Source organism: Myotis brandtii, unplaced genomic scaffold (assembly GCF_000412655.1).
Source record: "Myotis brandtii unplaced genomic scaffold, ASM41265v1 scaffold82, whole genome shotgun sequence".
Classification (NCBI taxonomy): Eukaryota; Metazoa; Chordata; class Mammalia; order Chiroptera; family Vespertilionidae; genus Myotis; species Myotis brandtii.
In genome coordinates this window covers 7,057,226-7,081,816 of record NW_005371324.1, presented here as the reverse complement: position 1 = coordinate 7,081,816, position 24,591 = coordinate 7,057,226, and the positions used below count along the sequence as shown (strand labels likewise).

The 24,591-nt window shown below is 38.0% G+C and overlaps 1 protein-coding gene across 4 annotated transcripts in view; it reads right to left on the bottom strand.

Moving 5' to 3' along the window:
* Window positions 1–24,591, bottom strand: part of SYT1 (synaptotagmin I) — a 547,809-nt gene that overhangs the window by 364,433 nt on the left and 158,785 nt on the right. For 3 of the 4 annotated variants that reach the window (XM_005884147.2, XM_014531662.1, XM_005884148.2), the window contains exon 3: window positions 1,156–1,217. The exons of the other annotated variant lie outside the window; for it this stretch is intronic. The gene's annotated coding sequence lies outside the window, so the exon portion shown is untranslated. The remainder of the gene's footprint in view (window positions 1–1,155; window positions 1,218–24,591) is intronic. 4 annotated transcript variants of the gene reach the window in all.

Genomic DNA, 24,591 nt, shown 5'->3' with positions numbered 1-24,591 from the left:
TTGGATCTTATAAATCTCAGATTTAAAAATTTACCCATAACTACAGCACAAAGTGAAGGTAGAGTGCTTGTGGAAAGTGAAGATGGACATGATATTCAGGGAAGTAAAGAAACATCTTTCTCCCATTGCTCCTCTGGAATAAGTACAATAAGTGAAATGTATTGCATCATCATCTTGATTAATTATGTTTAATCATTCCAACTAAGATGTGACTTTACATTAAAGTTTTTTGAAAGCTAGAATTTTATTATATAATATACGTTGTAGATATCCTAGAAAAATTACTTATGAATTTTTTTATATCACACACCTTTCTATTATATATAGTTATCATTTTGTTAATTCACTACATTCACATTAAAGTTTGTTTTAAATTTTAGAGAACTACATTTGCAAACTCGTCAAAACAATCATGGCATTAAAAGTGATATAAAGTGGGTCAAAGTGGATCTCTATCTTTAAAAAATTAATTTGATATTCACATATTCAAATTTATAATGTTTATATCTAGGAAATCATTATAATGTTACCATTTTTGTCATACAAATGATATAAAGAATGCATTTAATTTTGTTCAGTAGAATCATATTTAGAAAAAGAATTATTACTATCAAATAATAGCTATACTAGAAAAGACATGTCATAGTAAAGTTGTGAGAAGATAGAGAAGAAGTGTACTGATGAGATGAAGCTATAAATTTTAAGCCTGCAGATGGTGTTTTATAATTCTAATTTAATTCCTATAAACCCCCCAAGCATATTGATTCTGTTTCAAAGTTTGTTCAAAATAAATAAGTTTTGTATCACATACAGAACATGTGAGGCATCTGATTAAATTTTATTACTTTTTTCTTCTTTAGAATTTAAAAAAGATATGATGCTAGTCAAAAGATATGATGAAACCAACATAAACATTTTCTGCCACAAAGATGTAAGACAAGGATTACCTTGGCTGCTTATCTAAGAGGATTATAGGATAAGTGATTTCAGTTTACTACAGCAAATTGAAATTGAGTTATAGAAGGCTCCACCTACTTAGTATGTTCATTTCTTATCTTAGCAAATACAAAGGTGACAATTTCTGTAAAAGAATTTTGAAGCTCTTCTAATTTTATAGCAGTGCTAGTATAATTATTGTGTCATAAAAGTACTTACTGTTCTGTTAGAAATTCAGGGGTATTTTGGTCTCTGTTTTCTCTCTTCCAGATTCTTTTTTTCTAAAAAGAAAACAATATGCACAGTGGTGAGGTGACTACACATAGTTCAGAATCATTTCAAATTGTCATAAATATAATTGATACATTTTATGATTTAATGTTTGTATTTAAAAATCTTGCAATGCATACATCCAAATAACAACATAATGTACGTATATGTATTAGTATATATAGCATTGGATAGATAGAAATTTTAAAGTTGTGTGAGTAGTTTATACACTGATTTTCTGGAAAATTAATTGTGCTTTTAATACTATAATTTTTCAGTTTGAAAACAGAAATAATACTAACCTAGTCAGACATTGTTAGAGAATATTACATTATCATATCCATTAAAGAAGAATTATACAACTTAATGCCTAGTGCTATATTGACTATCAATATGAATATTATAAATCAACCTTATACATATCATGTTACTTTTGAATTTTATATTTTCACTAAAGTTAGGAGCATGGCATATTTTCAGAGCCAAATCAGTGTCCACATATAACCTAATGCCACTTAGCATATAGATCAATCTGGATAGAGAGTAGATTATATATAAAATAAATCCATTAGAGGTAGGGAGAAAAATAATCTCACATTATTCAGAAAAAAGTACAACTTTCAGTTTATAGAGTAATAAAACTAAGTCCTTCCCAAGAGTTACTATCAGGAATCACTTTAATGTAACAAAGAGTCAAGAATTTCTGATTTGGTTTGACAGTTACCAACCCACAAATAAAAAAAAATGTCATAGTGCTAGAGACAAGTCCCCTTTTAAGTATGTTCTCATCATTTTTACTCTTCAAAAAGTTTAGGTAGAAAGAAAACCAAGAGAGAATGGAATATATAAGAATAGATTCATAATAGGCATGTTCCTCTGTTTTCAGAGTTCTTACAATATTTATCGTCAACAAAACAACAACGCTTTCACGCCAGCGCTCTGGGGATGGGCTCACACAGGTACTCAGCAGAAAAGATCCTAACTGACAGCGATAGCTCCAAAGCTGCATTTATTGCGTCTGTTCAATGGGTAAGCCTCCAAGCTTTGCTTTCATTTTAATTCCTGCTTGAAACGCAACTCCTTTCTATGAAAATCCATTAGAAAGGGCAATGTAAAAAGGTGCTTAGATTTGTCTGGCTGACTTTTAAAACATGACTTTGAGGCACAATCAATTTTGGTAAGATTTCTATATATAGTTTCAGTCTACTGAACATATATTTTCTTTTCTTAAAACAAAAACTACAACAGAATTCTATAGATGTAGATACTGTGGTAACAAAGTGACACAGAAGTATTGACAAGAAATATGGGGGAAAACCCATTAGGGAAAACGAAGGCGTTCTAAAAAACTAAGAGAACACTTGACATTCTATATATTGCACATTGTTGCTTAGCAAGGGGCAGGCTTCCCTAAGGGCTGCGGTGAAAGGATTAAACAGTTTGTTGTTGTTGTTGTTGTAAAAAACTAAGAGAACACTTGACATTCTATATATTGCATATTGTTGCTTAGCAAGGGGCAGGCTTCCCTAAGGGTTAAACAGTTGTTGTTGTTGTTGTTGTTTTGACTTATGAGCCATCTGCAGGGATTTGATTTCATGTTGGTTTTGCAGGCATATCTATCCCAAGGATGAATGAGCAGGCCTGTTCTGTAAGGGGACAGACAATGATTTTATTTTTAAACTATGTGCTGAATATAGATGTGCCTAGTATTTTTCTGGTAGCTAATTTCTCTCTTTCATGTATAAACAACTCTCTTTATTTTAGAGAAAAAAGGGGAAAATAGCACATTATGATTTCACACTTTCCCTCCTCTATCTGGCTTTTCAGTAATGTAATGGATATCAGTAGGTGCTGGTATTGAGACTTGGTACTTTTATGTGTTTGTACAATTCTTGTGTTTTAAAATATATTTTTATTGATTTCAGAGAGGAAGGGAGCGGTTATAGAAGTATCAATGATGAGAGAGAATCACTGATTGGTCGCCTCCTGCACGCCCCCTACTGGGGATGGAGCCTGCAAGCCGGGCATGTGTCCTGACTGGGAATCTAACCATAACCTCCTGGGTCATAGGTCAATGCTCAACCACTGAGCCCCACTAGTCAGGTAGTAAATGCTTAAAACAAAAACAATAAACAAACAAACAAACATGAATCTGTTTAGGTAGGTTTATATATTTTTCACAAAACATTCTATACATTCATAGTCGATAAAGCTGATGACTCTGTCATGGTATTTTTATCCAGTTTTAGAAGAAGGCCTGACATGGGGGAAAAAAGACAATTAGCTGAGAAATCAAACTGCTAAAATCATAATTCTATTCATGGAATAAGCAAAGCACTGCATGCTTTAGGCATTTTAAATACTACAAATCTTTGATTTTTTTCTTTTCATTTTCTGGGGGAGGAACTATTTGCATTCATTTTAATGTTCGGCATTTAAAAATGCACAGCTGTGCTTTTTTAAAAAGAGGACTTACTTTCAAGAATGACAAATAACTAATATTTACATCCAAACTCTGTCTTAAATATCCCAAAGATTTCATTTTGATGAAAATATATTGATTTTGAGTTTTTACCAAATATCCCACTGAGATGGATATTTATTTAGGGTTGGATTTGAAGCGTGTACTGTGAATTATTGCAACATGGCCCCTTGTAAACCTGCAAGCCCCAGGAGACTGAAATGACAACAGAATCCTTCTTCCAAGTTTTAAATTTCAAAACTGCAAAGTGTTGATAAACTCCGGTTTTCTCTTTCTGAGATTCCCCCCTATTGAAGTGCCTAAACTGTGGTGAGAACATAGTTACAGAGTTGATGTGCCATTCCCTCAGCACAGATAGCACTAATCCTAAGGGATTTTTTTAGACATCTTTTGGCTTAAATTCTTAATCTTGGAACAGCAGTCAGCAAGCAGAGGTTACTTTAAAAAGAGACACTATCTGGGCCATTAATGACTGAATGTAAGCTTTTAAACAAACAAAAAAGTGCATTGCAGGACAACTAAATCCATCGCATAATTCCTGATTAGAACCTGGACCATTAGGAAAAAAACAATTAGCTATTAATAAGAGTATTGAGACAGTAGATGAAATGTGAATATGGACTGTGAATTATATAATGGTATTATATCCATGGTAAATTGTCTGTGTTTGACAACTCTTCTGTATAATGTAAGAGAATGTCCTGCTCTTAGGGAATATACTAAAATATATGCTGAAGTATTTAGGATAAGGCACACTATGTCTCCAACATATTCTCAAATGGTTCGGAAAAATATATGAATTGTGTATATATACACACATGTCATATATATATATATGCGATTGTTAGGACTGGTCGACCGAATGGTCACTATGACACGCACTGACCACCATGGGGCAGACGCTCAATGCAGGAACTTCCCCCTGGTGGTCAGTGCGTTCCCACAGCACTTTTGTGGTCCTTCCCCCTGGCCAGCCGGATCAGTCCCAATCGCCCACCAGGCCAAGGGACCCCACCCATGCACAAATTCGTGCATCGGGCCTCTAGTGTGGGTGTGTGTGTGTGTGTGTGTGTGTGTGTGTGTGTGTGTGTGTGTGTGTGTGTGTGTGTGTGTGTGTGTGTGTGTGTATATATATATATATATATAATGAGAGAGACAGAGAAAATGATATAGGACAAAATGTAAACAATTGGTTAATCTAGGTAAAGGGCATTGGAAAACTGCTTATATTAATTTGCAACTTTTTATGAGAGTTTAAAACAGCAAAACAAACATTACCAAAAAAAGAGACCATAAAACTATTTTTTAAATTAAAAATGACCTGCCATTTTTCAGTATCTCTACAAAACATTACACTGAACTGTGGCTATTTTTATTTTGTTCATTAAGCACCGGATTGTTTCATTCTGTCTATAACTATAAAAGATACTGACATTTATCCGGGTGACTATTGGTGAGTATTAGGCACTAAAGGAAAATAATTCATCAAGTAATAGAGTAAACAAACAAATGTTCCATAACTTAATGCAATTACTGCAGGGACCTGTGATGTTGCTGGTAAGAAGGCAATAATACGGAATATGGACTCCCCTTTTTAGGAAGGTAGAAGGCCAAAAGATTGTGCCTCATAATTAGAGCAAAGACATTTTTCTATATTTTCTCTTTTGTGTATAACCATTGACAGCCATTTAGGAGGCTTAAGTCTACAAGCCTGTCCTTGTTATGCTAGAAGCAAATATTTACCAACCAAGATTGAAAAAAGGGGGGCAGGATAAAGGGTCTGCTCATTTTTCTGTTGTGACACTTTATTATCCAAGTCAAAACATACAGAAACATTTGTTGGCAGTCGGAATTACAATAATCACATACTGGGTTCAACCATGTTTAACATTTTCATTATACTCAAAATAATTATTTTAGAATGGGGCAGCGGATATTGAGGCAGAATGACACTAAGCCAAGAGAGCCAGTTTGTATCTTGAAAAGGACGATGGGACTTAAATGAGAAGCTTGAGGAAGTGAATTGGGCCTGAGTGACGATAAGGACACTATCAAAGCATGAAAAAGGAAAATTCTGTTTTAAAATACAAAGGTATAACAGAAAGTCACAGCTAAGGGAGAAGAATCCTGCAGAAGCACGGGTGACAGGAGCAGAATTATGTCTATAGGGGCCTCTCTAGCCTCCAGCCCCTAGGATAGCACCTGCCATATAAATGAATATTGAATGAATACTATTATCTATCGGCAAAAGTAAAATTTAGTGTCATATCATGCTAGTCAGCCTGTGACTTTAGGCAAATCATTTAATCTATTTTGACCTCAATTTTGTCAGCTGTGAAATGAGAGAGTGGAAACAGGTGATTCGCTAAGGTGCCTTCTAGCTCTGAGTATGTCTGTAATGGGTTCTGTTTATTAAAATGGGCAACTGTGAACATTTTTATAGGAGAGAATAGCCTGATATGAGTTTTAAATGAAGAGAAATGGGAGAGAAATAGAAAAGATGAATACAAGAGCAATGCATTGATTCAAGTGATGGGATATAAATCCCACTGAAAGGACTTTAACATAAATGAGAGAACACAAAAGCGATTTATGGTTTTGGTATGTATAAAGTGACAATTGCGTGTAGTACTGAGGCAGGCATTCCGGTATAGAAATCTTTATCTGTGCTTTTTATTACTACCAAAGTGACTCTACACACTCCCTGCTTCCACATCTAGCGTCCTCAGGTGAACAGTAGTGAGGATGACTCAAAAGAAACCATCACATGGCAAGGAGTTTATGTAAATGGTCTTTTACTGCAAGCCATAGAATGGGCATAGCCCAGCTTAGAGAAGAGAAAGCTGAGACGCTCATAGGATCCATATGTAGTTCCATGAGCTGAATTCATGGAACATAATTCAGGACCCACCAGGCACGATTGCCGACCTCTCCATGAAGCCTATAATAATCAGCACTGGCTTCCTCCTGGGTTTTGTCTCCTACCTGCTTGTGGAGCACTTACGTTCTAGAACACACAACTTAGCCCTCACTTGACATGATCTCATTATTTTCCCCACATACATCTATGCTGATTTTATATTAAAAACGAGAGGAGGTTGTGCTCTATAATTTGTATTTCCCTACGATAGGTAGTGCTTAAAATGAGTAAATGCTCAACAATGCTCATCCCTCCATGGAGGTGAACAGGATATACTTTGAGCTCAGAAAATGATCATGAATGCTGATTGTCAGCTTCCCAAAGTGACTTCCTGGCCATCAAGCATAGTTGATGACCTTGGGACTCCTGTGAAGCTCCTAATTTTCTTTCATCTTATCATCCTATTGCCCGAGGCATATACTTTTATTTTTTTTGAAACTAGAAAATTCTAGTCAAGTATCCTTAAAGGCACCTGAAACTCTAACTTGAAGTAACTTTGCCATTTCAGTCGGGTTCATTGCACAGATGAGGAGGGGCCACTTTTTCCAGCTTTGTCAGAACAGAGCACAATGTTTTTTATAATTCTGTGTTCAAATCAAGACTGCTTGTGGCAATATCCCTGTAAGAAAGTTGGAGGGAAAGTGATGGCAAAATTAGTGTCTCTGTGGGTGGCAAGGGGTTAAAAGGGAGGCCTGCACAAGGGAGAGAAAAAACAAAAGGACTGGACTATTTTCAAAGAGTTTTGATTTCTATAGAGATTCTAGTACTGCAACAATCAGACTGTGAAGAATATTTAGCTAAAATAGATGCATGCATAATTTCTGGCGTTATAAAAAGGAGAAGCCAAAAAAACACCTTTAAAAGGGCTCCACGGGACCTAGCCAGTTTGGCTCAGTGGATAAAGTGTCGGCTTGTGGACCAACAGGTCCCAGGTTTGATTCTGGTCAAGGGCATGTACTTAGTTGCAGGCTCCTCCCCGGCCTGGATGGGGCTCATGCAGAAGGCAACCAATCAATGTATTTTGGCCCATTGATGTGTTTCTCTCTGTCTTTCCCTTTCTCTTCCACTCTCTAAAAATCAATGGAAAAATATCCTAGGGTGAGGATTAAAAAAATAAATAAAAGACAACATGGTAGCTGTAAAAATGGCACATTTCCTAACAGGACAGAGGTTGTTGGTAAGATGACAAGAATAGAAATAAGTTGATTCAGCCTTCCCAGTCATTGGGGAGAGTTGGGCAGCAATCCTATATACAGATTTACAGTTGAAGGAGAGAAAAGGATTTATGTAAGCCTTGTTTTGCTGCAAATTCAAGCTCTGCAAAGTGTCTTTGAAGAAATAAGTGGGATGTTGGGATATGACAGGAGATCTTTATAGTTCTATGCTGACTGGTGCAACTTTAATGCTTTACTATACTACAAGTTTAGTTTAGCACCATGAGAAGGTATCAACCTGGAAGTTCAGGGCAGCCTCCACTAAACCATAGCCAAGAAGTGGTCTTCTGTTTCCTCTATTTAACATCTATTTGGGGAACAATGTCAAGATAAACTAAAAAAAATTATGTTACACTTATTTCTCATGTTACACCTATTCTCCAGACATCATCTCTGTATTTCTTACTGGTAAATAAAAAGAGTGTACAAATATAAACGTCCATATAGATTGGTTCAAAGGTGTCCGGGATCTTGACCTTCACATGAAAACTGCCCTCTCCCAAGATTCACTCTGGGAGGTTAAATGCCTAATTTTTTGAGAAGCAACATGACTAAAAAATAATTTTAACTGTTATTTAATAAGCTGAATTCAGCAGATTGCATATATTTATCTCATTGAACTTCATGGGACATGGTGAAGTAGGTGTCAAATCTCTGTTTACATTTGAATAGACTCAGTTCTCAAGTTCTTAAGTGTTGGTAAGTGGTGGAACCAGGATCTAGACTCAGCTCTTCTGAATTTGAATCCAGTTTTTCCCTTGCAACAAAGTCTCTGTAGTAATTGAACTGACTTTAATAAGACAGAAAACCTATATTTTCTAGACATTCTTTCACTACTTATTAGATGTGCATCACCTGAAGCAATAGAAATAAGTTTTCTGCATGTTAATTGCTTTATCTGCAAAGGGGGTAACAATACTAACGTAAGGGGAAAGACTGGGTTAACTGATTTATTGAGGTATCTTTGATTTCTAAATGTAATTTACACATCTAATCTTAGAGGAACAAAAAGCCTTAAAGTAAAAGCCTTTTCAAGGAATGTTCAACATGCAACCATTGAGAAATTCATCAGTACTTCTGGAACTTTTATAGGAATATTGTTATATTAAGCAAAGATTCCCAGACCAATACAATAGTTTCATCTACACAGGTGAATTTAACATTGTGGGATTATCTTCAGGATATATTTATAAGAAGCATAAAACATTTGTCATAATATTTTAACTCCAAACATCTACATAGTTCATATAGAAATTATATTAAGCAGAAAATAAAACTGTATAGCCATAGAAGTCTAGTGATACATTTTCTCTTAATTAGAGTCAACAAAATCTGAGCAAATATCTAAGTTAAGATATTCATATCAGGGGGATGGCTAAAATATGTTAATGGGACGGCTTGAAAACAGGACAGTCTGTGTTAACTCAAACAGCCACACTCTTAACTCTTTAAATAGATAGCACTTTTTTAATTATAAAAGCTCTTTGAGTCAAACAAACAAACAACTTTACTTTGGAGAAAACACATTTTAAAAGCTAGTTCTTAGATGCAGATGTGTGGGAGTTGGAAATGGTAAGAATTTCAAAGAATAGAATGTGATTTCCATTCTGAAAGAGATTACATATGAAGTCATAGTTTCAAAACACTAGACTCAAGATTCCCCTAACAATGAATGAAAACAAATTGATAAATAGAAAAGACCACAGGGGAAAGGATACAAAAAGATGCTTGCCATAAGTAAGGAACGTCCACCTAATTCTGATAAAATAATGATTTTTTAAATGACCATAAATGGAATCTTATAAAAATCTAAATTAAATGGTTTATTCAAAGAATTCATAGATGTTTTAAAACCCTACATAGTCCCTGGCTGGTGTGGCTCGGTTGGTTGGGCCTTGTCTTGTGCACTGAAGGGTTGCCTGTTGGATTCTGGGTCAGGGCACATGCCAGGGGTACAGGCTCTATCCTTGGTGGGGTTTGTGTTGGAGGCAGCCGATTGATGTTTCACTCTCCCTCTTCTTTCCCCTCGCTTTAAAAATCAGTAAACTATTCTTTAAAATAACCCAACCAAACTTAAGTGTATTTGAGAGACATGGTGAATATCCATCAAATTATATGGGGAATGTATAGTTGTGACACTAAATTTTTCAGTAGAGAAAGTAGTTGAGTGCTCTAGCATTAGAAATTTAGGGGAGATTTCAATAAAATTTCACTTAAAAATTTGACGCCATTTTACTTGTGTTTGAAAAAGATTCTCATTTCACCCATGAAATGATACAATGAACAGAAAAACAGCAGCTCAAGTGAGGCAATAACATGGGTGAGCTGTTTTCTCAGCTTCTATTCTTTGATCCTCTAGGTGTCTAATGTGAATGGCAGCTAATTTTCACTGACAAAAAGAATATAATCAAGATGAATTGCTTAGGACTAATTCCTTAGAACAGACAGATTTCCTTGGATGTAGGACTCTAGGCAGGGGGTATAAGGGCCTGAGGATTGGCCCTCTGACAGAAAACTCAACTGAAGAGGCCAAGCTTCAATTTGAAATTAAAAATTCTTTGGTAATTACATACTAAAACAAGTTAATTTTTACTATTTCTTAATGGTGTCATTGGAGTATTTGCCATAGAATCCACTAGCATTGTAATTTCCTCTTTAGATATAGTTTAAGGTCATATCATTTTTGAAAAGGAACTGATTTTATTATAGTCACTTCCATATCCTTGGTATAGGGAAACATTAGAAAACAGTCATAATAATTCACTTTACAGACTTTAATGGAGACTATGTGATATCTACCACGTGGATTTTTAATTTTACTAACAATCATAACATGGACTATATTGTCAACATAATGAAAAAAATGTAAATGTTAATTATGTTAAGAAGAGTGAACTTGATGGCAGAGGCTGATGGGAAGCGCAGACCATTTTCTAGTTGAGTACAATCACAGTCTTATTGTCAATACATTAGAGGTGGCCCCAGGAGAAGCCACAGTTCCATCTCTCTAATAGGCAAATCTCACAAATGTTTTTAAGTTTCTATAGTGCTATTCTTCAAGCTATGTGGAAAAAAGAAGTAGGAGAAAAGGTCCCTGTCCATAAAATGCCAATTCATACCTTTATCACAACATTTAGTACATTATGATAAACTCTGTTTTTGTTGTTTAACCCCATGATAATGGAAGCTCTGGTGGTACAGTTGAATCAGGGAGCTACAATTACTCATAGATAGACTTAATGCTAGCCAGCTATGCTTTTGGTTTTTATATGCACATGAAAAAGTTAATTGATTTCTATAAGGTGCTTAGTTATTACATAGACATGAAAATAAAATCCAATTATCTCCTATGTCATTTATTTAGATTTATCTATTTTTATAAAGCTTACATAATTAAATAAATATTGTGATCCTCGATGGAATGGAAAGGGTATAGGACATACTTGCTATCTGTGGGTATAGATTCTAGTATTTCCCTTGAGTCGGAATTCCAATTGCAGAATATTGTTCTTATTATATACTATCCCACTTTTTTCTCTTTCAAGGTAGATAACTGCTACCCATTATACCTTTGTCTCTTGCCCATTATGCACTCATTCACTTTGAGGACCTAAGAGAAAGAGCTAGGGTTAATTGTATGATGTATTTAATATGAAAGTTACATGACAGGGAACCAACAAGGATTGTCACCTTAACAGGGAGTAAGAGCTAACTGACTTGGTTAATTAGGAATATTCAAGCCAAAAATATAAAATTCTCCTGAGTGTTCTGATAAGCTATAACAGATTACCCAGCATCTTAAGAAGTTGTTTCTATGTCACATTGCCTTCATGTTTCTTTATTAAAAAGAAGCAAGTGCCAAGAAAATAAGTTAACATGAAAGACCCAATCAACACACTGAGCACAGAGGATCAATGTAGCAAAGCAGTATGGGTAGTTTTCTTTTGATTAGTAATGTCTTACTTAACTTTGTGCTACAAGATATTGTAAGGCACATTTTTTAAAGTATATTAAGTGTATAACATTTTTGTTTCTTTCTGTTAGTGTTTTTAATACTAAAATTCATGAGACATTGAAGAGAAAGACATTGCCTGATTTGAAATCACAAAATTTCCCATAGTTTCTTCTATATGGTACTGACAACCTAGATCCAAGAGGAGAAAATAAAAGTATAGATAGTGAAGCAAGCCTGACACAAAAACTAAACACAGTCGCACTTAAATGTATTAGAATTTATACTATACAGTGGTTAGAAGCATTGTAACATTCTATTAAGGTTACTGTTTTATACATGGCTGACTAAAGAAGAAGAGCATTATTTTGATAATACAGTTGGGTCTAAATTATTATTACTTGTGAAATGTTACCTTAGGACTTCTTAAAGAAATGTCTATTATAGCTATTATTAATTAACCAAGTTGTAATTACCATATAATCTTCAATGTTTACACAGCACATCTATATAAATAAAATTTCATTAAAGGTTCATTAACTAGAGAATAGGACTACATGCATAGAAAATATTTAATTTCACTAATTTTACAAGTACACTAAATTAATCATCAAGTTGCATATGCTTCCAAATCTGGATGTTAGGACAAGGGAGTGCACATTTGTTTTCATGTTCTATTTTATTTACCTTTTCTGTTGCTCAGTTTTGAGAAGCATTAAAAAGTATATTTGCTCCAACCCCACAATTTTCCAGAACCAATATTAGTCACTTTTTTTTTCTGGCTTATCCAATGTAATGTACTAGCACAGTGTGTAGATTAAAAAAGAAAAGAAAAGAAAACACAATTTGTACTGTCGATGCTGATGTATGGAGTAATTTTCTCAGACTCTTTCAATGCAATCTGCAAATGCATTAACAAAGGCTATAAAACAAAACCAATCTGCACTACCCATAACACACAAGGGCGAGATATTGAAAGTGTGAAAGCATAATTGATATCTGCATTAGTAGAAATTACCTAGAAACGAGAAAGTATCCTACTACCATGTAGGACTTCAAAAGCCACATATATCTTGTGCAGCTTCCTGAATAAGAAAGTAGTGTTCCAACCACTGAATAGAGAAAAAAGAGATATTTGTGTGACTATTGTTAATATAAAAGAGTCCTCTCTTAACACTCTTTGAAAAATCTATTACTGTTATTATTTTCATGCTGAATGACAGGAACCCCTACATACATTTTCTATTTCCATTTCAACTACTCTTTTGCTCTCAAGACAAGGTCAGCTTTAAAGTGTAGTTTTTACTTAAGGAAAAGCATAGAGTCTTCTTTCAACTACACAATCGTCATGCTGATATATTTCATTGCTTCCCAATACCACATTCAGGAAAACAAGCACATTTCTGACCAAAAATAAGACTGCATCATTAACCATTTCTCAATAACACCTAAATATCTAATACTGCATTATAATTCTTTTTTTGGGGGGGGTGTCATTAATATAGGATCATAATCTAACAAAGATGTAGTGAGTGACTATTATGTGCCACTCCTATGGATACAAAGGCTTACATTGTACACGTGGACTTTACTCTCATGGAGCTTAGAATCTCCTAAATAAATTTGTATCCTCTAACTTTCTCCCTGAATAGCAATCAGCTCTGTCCATATTAGTTTAATTCTGTGTATTTGAATTTTGAATCTCTAAAGCAGCGGTTCTCAACCTGTGGGTCGCGACCCCTTTGGTGGTCGAACAACCCTTTCACAGGGGTCGCCTAAGACTATCCTGCATATCAGATATTTACATTACAATTCATAACAGTAGCAACATTACAGTTATGAAGTAGCAACATCTCATCTTATGGATTTAGTGATATTTAATATGCCTCTTTTGTTCTTTTATTCTGATGAAATATGGAGATCTCTATCAATTAATACTATGACTGCACAAAGAAATGGGCAAGATCAAATGCCTCAGACTGTACATATCCATCCTCAGACAGGCAACTGACCATTAAATTTCAGCCAAGGATTGATGTGAATTTCATTGCCAACCCGATCTCAATTTATTTAAAGCAATTTCAAAATAATTGATGTGATGCTATACCCTTAAATTAATTGCTGCAAATAGAATCTATCTTAATATAGCTTATTATTTATGCTTTTAAATAACTTATTTCTATTGTCCAAGTTAAATAGCATATTATGTTTTAGTTTGACTACTTCTGAGAAAAAAGAAATTCATTTGCTCAGACATGTGGTGTGATGTTATTCAATCACTAGAGGCCCAGTTCATGAAATTCTTGCACTGGCAGGGGAGGGGAGTCCCCCAGCCCGACCTGTGACCTCTCGCAGTCTGGGAGCCCTCGGGAGATGTCTGACTGATTGCTTAGGTCCTTGTGGGGAGCGGGCCTAAGCCAGCAGTCGGAAATCCTTAGCAGTGCTGCGGAGGCAGGAGAGGCTCTCACCACTGCTGCTGTGCTTGCCAGTCGTGAGCCCAGCTTCTGGCTGAGTGACGCTTCCCCTTGGGAGCACACTGACCACCAGGGGGCAGCTCCTGTATTGAGCGTCTGCCCCCTGGTGGTGTGTGTTACAGCGACCAGTCGTTCTGCCTTTCAGTTGATTTGCATATTAGCCTCTTATTATATAGGATAAGTTGGCTTCAAGTGAGTGTGATTGTCATTTGCCTAAATATTTTGGTTTTCAACTTGCCTCTGTATTCATTCAACAGAGGCTTGACATATCTGTATACGTATCTGTATTTATATGTACATCTGTATCTACTTATCATCTGTCTATAGTTTCATTTTACTTAAAAATGATTCGAGCACCTCCAATAGGACAGGCACTGTTAAGAGAGGTGAATATCACCCACAAGGACCTTACCTCACAGAATCGATAAGAAAGCAGAGCAAGCCCTGACTGGTTTGACTTAGTAGATAGAGCGTCGGCCGGCAGACTGAATGGTCCCGAGTTCGATTCCGGTCAAGGGCATGTACTAGTTGCGGGCACATCCCCAGTGGGAGGTGTGCAGGAGGCAGCTGATCGATGTTTCTCTCTCATCGATGTTTCTAACTCTCTATCCCTCATCCTTCCTCTCTGTAAAATATCAATAAAATATATTTTAAAAAAAGAAAGCAGATCAATATGGCTATGAAGAAAAATATGGACAGGTAAGACTTAAAAGAACTAAGCCAGATGCTGGCACAGGAGGCTCTTTCAGGCAGGGTGGTCAGGAAAGGCCACTCTAGAAAGATATTTGAGTAGAGATCAGAGAAATTGAGGGAGACAGCTGCATGAGTTTCCGGGTAAGAACCTTCCAGGTGAAGGGAACTGGGAGCGTGATGGCCCTAGGCAGGGGAACTTGGTTTTGCTTAAGAAATAGCAAAAAGGCAAGAACATAAGAGTAAGAAATTACTTGTGACTAATTTCAAGAGGTCTATAAAAACGTGTGAAAGGAACACAGTATTTAATGCTGTGTGGATTTTTAAACAGCCTTAAATGTATTCTAATAGCTAAAAACAAATAAACAAGCCAATAAACAACCTACTCAATAAAATAAAGCATAGTACTTTATTTAATATACCTTTTTGTTTTTCCTAATTGCAGATGGTATTTTCTTTTTAGGAAAGAACATGTTAAATGGATGAGAATGGGCAATTGTTTTTCAGTGACTAATATAAAAATACATTAAACACCTACAGAATATAATTACTTATTTGAGTCTTCACTTGCTTATTTCCATAACCAGCAACTAAAGTCTCTTTAATCAGGAAACAATAATAACACTGTGTACTTGGAATATATTTATCAAACAGTTATAATTCTCACCCTCAATGGGTTAATAACTTGCTTCTTTTCTTGAAAGTATTCAAACAGAAGCATAAACTGCTGTAGCCAATATGTTAACTGAGAATTGGAAAAGGAAACAGTCTAAAACATTTGAATAGTAATATTTCCTTAACAAATTATGAGACACTAAAATAAATGATGCATAAAATTAACCAATCAAGCTTTAAAATATAATTCTTCACTATAATATGCTAAATGCATTTATACTTCAAGGGTCTTTTTAAATATCTATTTTCAGTATCTCATGTCTAGCACTGAGGAAAAGATTGATTTTGAAATATTTATACACTCATATCCTATATAATAAAAGCGTAATACGCTAAGTGTCTGACTGATCAGTTGACCATTTGGTCAACTGCTTGACCAGTCGCTATGACGCACACTGACATCCAGGGGGCAGACGCTCTGATCAGTAGGTTAGCTTGCAGCTGGGGTCCGGCCAATCAGGCCTGGGCAAGAGGGCCGGACATGCCCTGGAGCCCTCCCGCTGGCCGGCCAACCTCCCCCTGGTCCCTCCCCAGCCAGCCATCACCCATTGGCCCTGATTAGGACTGGGCGAAATGCCCTGATTGGCCCAATCACCGGCCAGGCGAGGGACCCCACCCATGCACAAATCCGTGCACCGGGCCTCTAGTATATACATAAGCTACTTCTCCTTAGCAAAATCAAAATAAACTTCACAGCATCTATGTGTGCATCAATATTACGAACCTTTTCAAAGGTGACATACAAATATAGTATGTGGTACTAAAACAATTAAGCTCTAGAGTCAGGCAGTCTTTATCACTTTCTACCTTTGAAGAGCTATCACACACATGTAAACATATATATATGTATACATTGCATACAACAAAAATACAAGTCTAAATAGACATGTATGTAATATATATCTATGTGTGTATATACATATATTATGTATTTTTATGTGTGTATAGTAGCTGCCGCCTGGCGCAGTAAAAAAAAAAAAAAAAGAAATCAAGAATCAAATCACACTTTTTTTCTACAATGTAAAGTAATAGCTACATCTCTGACACAAAGTATACTTCTGATTTGTCTCTCTGGATTTGTGAGTCTAGAATGACATTCCCTAAGCAAGCTATTAAACTTAGTTTCTGGTGATTTTAAAAGATGGCTATTAGAAACTCCATGGTTCAATATAATTTAAGCATCATTTCCAGGCTGTCCAGTGCTTTTATAAAGTATAACCAAGCAAATCTACACTAATAAAAGAGAAACATGGTAATTGGCGTACGACCGCTACCCTTTTCATTGGCTAATCAGTGAGTATATGCAAATTAACTGTCAGCCAAGATGGCGGCCGGCAGCCAGGCACTGAAGCGAGCACGAGGCTTGCTTGCTGCAGATTCCAACGTTCTCCGCCTAACTTGCCAGCCTCTCAGTTGCAACTCTAAGCAACTATATACTATGTTGCAAATAAGAAGCTAAACAAAACCCCAGAAAAGGGCTTCCATTCAGCCGGGCTCAGACCTCAACATTGTATCTATGTTTTCAGCAGCGAGGCCTCAGAGCTAAAGCTGGCCCAGAAAAAAAAAAAAAAAAGAGAGAAGAAAACAAGGAGCGGTTGGAAGCTTTAGTCACTCGCCAGCCGGAAAACAGCCCTCAGCCCCTCACCCAGACTGGCCAGGCACCCCAGTGGGGACCCCCACCCTGATCCAGGACACCCTTCAGGGCAAACCAGCCAGCCCCTACCCATGCACCAGGCCTCTATCCTATATAGTAAAAGGGTAATAGGCCTCCCAGCACCGGGATCAGCGGAGCAGCGAGGCTCCCGGCACCGGGATCAGCGTGACAGGGGGCAGCGCCCAAACCCCCTGATCGCCCTGCGGCTCTGTGTGATACAGGGGGCTGCGCCCAAACCCCATGATCGCCCTGTGGCTCTGTGAGTGACAGGGGGCGGGGCCACAACCTCCCTATCCGCCCTACTCTGTTCGTGACAGGGGAAGGCACCCCAACCCCCTGATCAGCCCTCCTCTGTGCCTGATAGGGGGGAGCTCCCCAATACCCTGATCGCCCTGTGGCTCTGTGTGTGACAGGGGGCAGCGCCCAAACCCCCTGATCGCCCTGTGGCTCTGTGAGTGACAGGGGGCGGGGCCACAACCTCCCTATCCGCCCTACTCTGTTCGTGACAGGGGAAGGCACCCCAACCCCCTGATCAGCCCTCCTCTGTGCCTGATAGGGGGGAGCTCCCCAATCCCCTGACTGCCCTGCGGCTCTGTGTGTGACAGGGGGCAGCGCCCAAACCCCCTGATCGCCCTGTGGCTCTGTGAGTGACAGGGGGCGGGGCCACAACCTCCCTATCCGCCCTACTCTGTTCGTGACAGGGGAAGGCACCCCAACCCCCTGATCAGCCCTCCTCTGTGCCTGATAGGGGGGAGCTCCCCAATCCCCTGATTGCCCTGCGGCTCTGTGTGTGACAGGCTGCGGCGCCCCAACCACCCCCCCCACAGGCCCTGCCCCGAGTGCACAAATTTTTGTGCACCGGGCCTCTAGTCCTATATAATAAAGATGTAATATGCAAATTGACCATCACACCCTCACACAAGATAGCCGCCCCCATGTGGGCACAAGATGGCCGCCACAAGATGGCCGGCAGGGGAGAGCAGTTGTGGGCAATCAGGCCTGCAAGGGAGGGCAGTTAGGGGCAACCAGGCTGGCAGGGAAAGGCAGTTAGGGGTGACTGGGCCTGCAGGGGAAAGCAGTTGGGGGTGACCAGGCTGGCAGGGCAGGGCACTTGGAGGGACCAGGCCGGCAGGGGAGGAAAGTTGGGGGCAACCAGGTCAGCAGAGGAGGGCCATTTGGGGGTGACCAGGCCAGCAGGGAAGTAGTTAGGCATCGATCAGGCTGGCAGGGGAGTGGTTAGGGGGTGATTAGGCTGGCAGGCAGGCGAGCGGTTGGGAGTCAGCAATCCCAGATTGTAAGAGGGATGTCTGACGGCCGGTTTAGGCCCGATCCCCAAACTGGCAGTCAGACATCTCCCAAGGGGTCCCAGATTGGAGAGGGTGCAGGCTGGGCTGAGGGACACCCCCTGCCCCTAGTGCATGAATTTCATGCACCAGGCCACTAGTATAATTATATTTTGGCTAAGAGCTTTTTAAAGTCAACTTAGAGGATATGGAACCATGCTGATGAGGCTCAGGATTCACACTGAAGTAAAAGTAATGATGGTTCAGATCTTTTTATATTTTGCCTCCAAAAGAAAATTATTCAGATTCAGGCTTGAGTGTTTAATGCATGTATGATGTCAAAATACTTGTACATAAATCAAAGTTACTTAAGTGGTAAAACCATACATAGAACTTTAGCTAGAAAAATTAATAGTCACATTTGATATTCATTGTAATTAATGTATACACATGTGGGCTTTAGCTTCTGAATGTGTGAATTCTAGCCTAGGAAATATTTAATAAGCATAATTTAGAGAAGTGTGTTCTGCTTTGCAACTAACTATAAAAAGGTCACACTAAATGCAGGATTAAGTACCAGAATCATGGAGCTAGTAAAAAATAAAATGTGTAGCTAACAAGAAGGACTTTAAAAAGACAATACATCATTACAGGGAACAAAGCTGGATAAATTCTCCTTTACCTTCATTCTCTGATACAAATCCTTCCTTTCATATCACAGCATGAAACTATAGCATGTGACATAACAAAGCATCATTGCAACGTCCCCCTTGCAAAGATCATAGTCACGTTCAACAAAGGACAACAGAATGTACCCTTGAAAGTAACTTCCAGGAGAGCAGGGATCTTGCCCATTTTAGTCAAATACTACTGTTCTCCTAGCACCTAGAAGCGTAATAGTACATTATACTTCTCAGTAAACATTTGCTGAATGAATAAATGCTGAAGAGACTATTCAGGAATTGTTCCTAGTTCAGGACTTTACATGTAGACACTCAGTTAATATTCTACAGCTCAAGATTGAGAAAGATACCTTACAGATTACATTAATGTACTGTGAAGCAAAATTCTGGCTTTGGATAACATAGCAGCTAATCTTGGCTCCTGAACATGAACGATCTCCACTTGATGAATCAGCACAGCCCTGGGTTCTGCAATCGATTCTCACACGAGACAGAAGGCACAAGCAGGGGCCTCTGGTAGCTGTTTGCCAATCCATCCTTGAATTTGCTTTGCTGGCTACATACGTCTTGCAACTCCATTTCCCAGCAAATAAGTTATTGAATTATTCTTTAGTAAATGAGTCCTTTCAATCCCCAACACCAATTTCCTAGAATCCTTGCTAGTTACTCAAGACTGGGTTAGAGATTTGTGTGTTTTCATCTGTTCCCCCTTCATACTTCCTCTCGAAACCTTTGGGAAATCAGTAGTTTCCCCCGTACAAGAGGTTAGGATGTCCTTCCAGGAAGAATTCTTGGGAAGCATTTGAAATAATTCCAGCTAGATTAGGTAATACTATGGTATCAATGAAAAATTCCCTGATATTGATCATTGTAACTGCAGTGCAGGTTATAGAATAAAATGCGCTTATTCTTAGGAAATGCACAGTGAAGTATTTAGGGGTAAAGAGGCATGATGCCTCCAACCTACAGATGGTTCCAGAAAACAGTCTGTGTTCATGGAGAGACAGACTGACAGACTGATAGGCATAGAGAAAGAAAGAGATCGAGAAAGGGAATGATAGAGCATAGGACACAACAAATAAACAATTGATGAATTTTGGCAAAAAAGTATTTTGGGAGTTCCTTGCAACTTTTCTGTAGGAATGAAAGAACCTAATTACGTAAAAATTAATGTCTTATGATGAGTTATATAATATACAATAAAAATTTAAGAGATACTAACAACAACTCCAGGCTGTTTCTTTAATATCTGGTCCCAGAGGGAATGCTTGTCACCATCCTTGGCCCTGTCCACCTTTCTGAGTCCAGACTCCTCTCAATGGATACCCTCTGCATGCTCCTCCCTCTGAGGGCTGAGCCCATCACAATATCCTGTTGTTTGCTTTTCCTGCTTTGGGTCAGGCATCAGTTGTGAGGCCCCAGAGGCTCCATAGGTCACAGATGAGGGTTTCTGGATGGTCTCTCTAAAGCTCAGTTCTTTAGATTTTATATAAGAAGAAAGCTTTCTTTAACTCTCCCTCATAAATGCTCAGAGCATATTCACAAGTATACTTAAATACATTATTCAGTTTCCCACAACATGGCTTCTCCTACTTCTACCCTTTATTTCATCTCATCCAGGTAGGAGAGGTGTTGTCAAACCAATCTTAAAATTGCCTTTGAAAGGTCTATGTAATTCCAGCCCTTTTCTTTAGAATGTGTGAGTTTTATCATTAATCATTTCCTTCTTAGTCTTTGAGATCTATGCTGGAATTAAGCCCAAAGAGTTAGATTTAAACTGAACTAACAAGCAAAATAGAAACAGACTCATAGATAGAGAGCAGGCAGACAGCTTGGTGCGGGGGTAGGGTGTGGGTGGAGGAAGAAAAGGGTATAGGGGGATAAATGGTGATGGAAAAAATAAAATTAAATAAAAACATTTATCCTGAAGAAAAAAAATAAGTACCTCATTATAGTGGCAATTCATAACCCATGACCTTCAAAGGAAAGAACAGTAACTACTGATTTCTTTCTCAGGTAAGTTAAAAAGATGACATGGCAGCAAGGTTTAATCTAAAGGTCACTGCTAACACTAAGACTGATGTACACACAGGTTCTCTTGTCATTTGAAAGATAGGTCCTGGGCTGCTTTGCTTTATATTATAGTTTCCAACTTTACTCGGTGAGGAAGCTTCATCTAGCACCCAGGTTCTCCAAGATGGTTGATCTTAGACTCCTTTACACTTTTCATCGAGGATTCCAAGAGAATTGTGTGTATATGAGTTACATCTACAGATATAAAACCTATTGGAAATTAAAATAACAAATGTAAACTATTACTAATTTATGAAAATAATAACATTGAACCATAAAGCAGTAACATGTTAATTAACATGTTATTAATAAAAATAACTACATCTGCCCAGCTGGTGTCGCTCAGTGGTTGAGCATCAACCCACCCACCAGGAGGTCTCAAGTTCCATTCCCTGTCAGGGCACATGCCCACGTTGTAGACTCCGTCCCCAGAAGGGGGACTGCAGGAGGCAACACATCAATGTTTCTCTCTCATTGATGTTTTACTCTCTCTCTCTCCACCTCTCTGAAATCAATAAACACATATTTAAAAATATATATAAAAATAACTATATCCCTCCAAAAAAATGAGTAACAAGGTTGTCATTGTTCAGCATCTTTGCAGATATTTTGAAATCTCTAATTTAATAGGAGGTAGCTGAACTCTAATGTCTGTTTCTTTAGTCAAGTTAGTCCATTTGTTGTGTTATCATGCATCATGTAACCTCTGGAAAATTCCATTGTACAGTTGTTAGACAACGACATTTAGAAAAGGTATAATGAAAATAGTTTTGGTCTCATAGACTTCCTGGAAAGGTCTTTGGGTCACACTTTGAGAATCACTAATACAGAGGACCCAGCATTTGTTTTGGAGTGACAATCCTGAGTTTGAATTCCAGTTTTGCCTCAAAATGGTTTTCAGGTCTTAATTGAAGTAGTTGCTCTGTCTGAGAGGCATTGTATCATTTAGGAAATTAAGGTGATACCTCTTCATAGAGAATTAAATTTATATATATATATATATATGAATCCATGAGCCAGTAGCTCACTGCCGCCCTCCTGTAGCTCCCTCCTCTCACCTACCCCCCGCCTCATAGCTTGCTGACCTACCCGCTCCTGTAGCTCTCAGCTGCCTGCTTGTAGCTCGCTGCCCCACCCTCCTGCTGATCCATGATCCGATTGTTAAGCTGTCGGTGGTTACATGATGACCATTTGCATATTACATCTTTATTATATAGGATATATATATATATGGCATCTCCCAATAGTTGAGCACAAATCAGGCAAGCTTTCCCTATTTCCCTTCTGCAAATTCATTGGCACTCATAATGATATGGTCACAGTCTGTATGAATTGCTTTGTGAACTTGGTAAGGTTATATTTTACCACCCCTTTTTTCCAGTGTCCTCAGTGGGAAACAAAACAAAACAATATAAAATAATAGATTTTAAGATGTTTTGAAACAGTAAAAGGGACATTAATATATAAGAAATGCAATTATTTTTACAACAGAATGACAATGTTAATGAATGTTTGGTACTTAGACCAAATTCAACTTTTTGAAAGATAAGCTAAAATATGAGTTATGATAAATTATTTCCTTAAAATGCTCAGGTATGGGCATTTAATCATTTCTAAATCCTTGATTCTATTGTCAAGGTGTACAGCACACTGAAGGGTAAATGCGCTAGGGGCAGATGAAGACGCTCCGTTCTTCCATTGTGAGCTAGCTTTCTGATTTGGAGCAAATCAACCTCTTTGGACAGCACCTTTCAACTTTAAAATGACTTTTTGGGGGGTTACTCATCTTTTCAGCTCCAATACTGTATAATGCTATTATTCTTTAACTGTAAAGTAACCATTGGATTTTTTAAAAAAAGAAATTATTTTTTTTGGAAGATGTTTGGCTCATATCAGCACTACATATACATGCAAATTTTTAATTGAGAGCCACTGTTGCATAGAGAAAAAGTATGAGGTATCTTGATAATGACTGTTCTCCATCTAAAGAAAGCTAAATCAGTACTGGGAAGAGACATGCACCAGAAGGAAAAGTTCCTATTTTATGGGCTCATGATAGAATCTCTACCCATTAGCTCCATTTCTTTTCTCAATAGTCCAAAACCAATTTTATAACTCACTTGTCTCGCAGCTAAATGTGCAGCCTCTGCAGAGACGACTTTGTGAAGCTTAACCATACAAAATAGTATGTCTAAAGATGCCAGCATATATTGGCAGGGGTGTTTTTATATTTGAAAGGTGCTTTGTTTCTGTTTTCCTTTTCCTTTTCTGATGCAGGCTTACAAAAACTGAGCAGAAAGAGAGACATGGAGAATAGAACGCAGAGAAACTGAATCAGACAACAAGAGCTATGGCTTACATGTGCACTTATATTAAAAGTTCAGCATGCACCAATGTTGACTGAGTGTCAGACAAGGTCAGAGTTCTACTCTCATTAAATAATCATTGAAAAGCTGCATCAATTCTTCATGCAGTGATTTGGAGTCCTCATCACACTGTTTATGTTACCACCCGTTAGGTAGCCTTGCTGAGCACTGACCCAGGAGGGATTAGCCACCACAGGTTTCTTCAAAGGGTTCGCAGAGTAAACAATATTTAAACATTAGAATGATGCCTTTTCTTCAAGGTTTTTCCTTTCCAAAGCACAGGAAACCCAGACCCATTGCTATGAACAGGTAACAGCAGGTAATATCAGTAATAATAAACTGACACGCCCTGGCAATGGGCAAGGAGACACCTGATTGGTGGGGTTGCTCTTATATCAGTCAGGGCCAAAGCAGATGTACAGTCCTTAGTTCATCCTAGCTTGATGCCTGTGTCGGTGGCCAGAGCTGTTTCATGCCTGAGGCACATAAAAAAATAAACTGACAAACAAAATATAAATAGAGGCATAGATACATGGAACAGACTGACATTGTCAATGGATATGGGGAAGGTTGGGGGACTGGGTGAAAGAGCGTGAAGGGATTAGCCAAAGAACATATATGCATAACCCATGGACCAGAACAATAATGTGGCGGTGGCAAGGGCTGGGTGGAGGTGGACAAAGGGGAACGAATGGGGACATCTGTAATAGTGTAAATAATAAAAAGAAAGTTTTAAAAAAAGCCATGAATGTGCTTATCTATATTTCTACAGGAATGACAGTTAGTAAAGGCATTCTTGACACAACTACACTAATAAAAGACAAACATGCAAATTGACTGTACCTTCACCATGCCTTAAGCCAGGCCCACCAGCCAATCAGAGCGACTATATGCAAATTAACCCAACCAAGATGGCGGC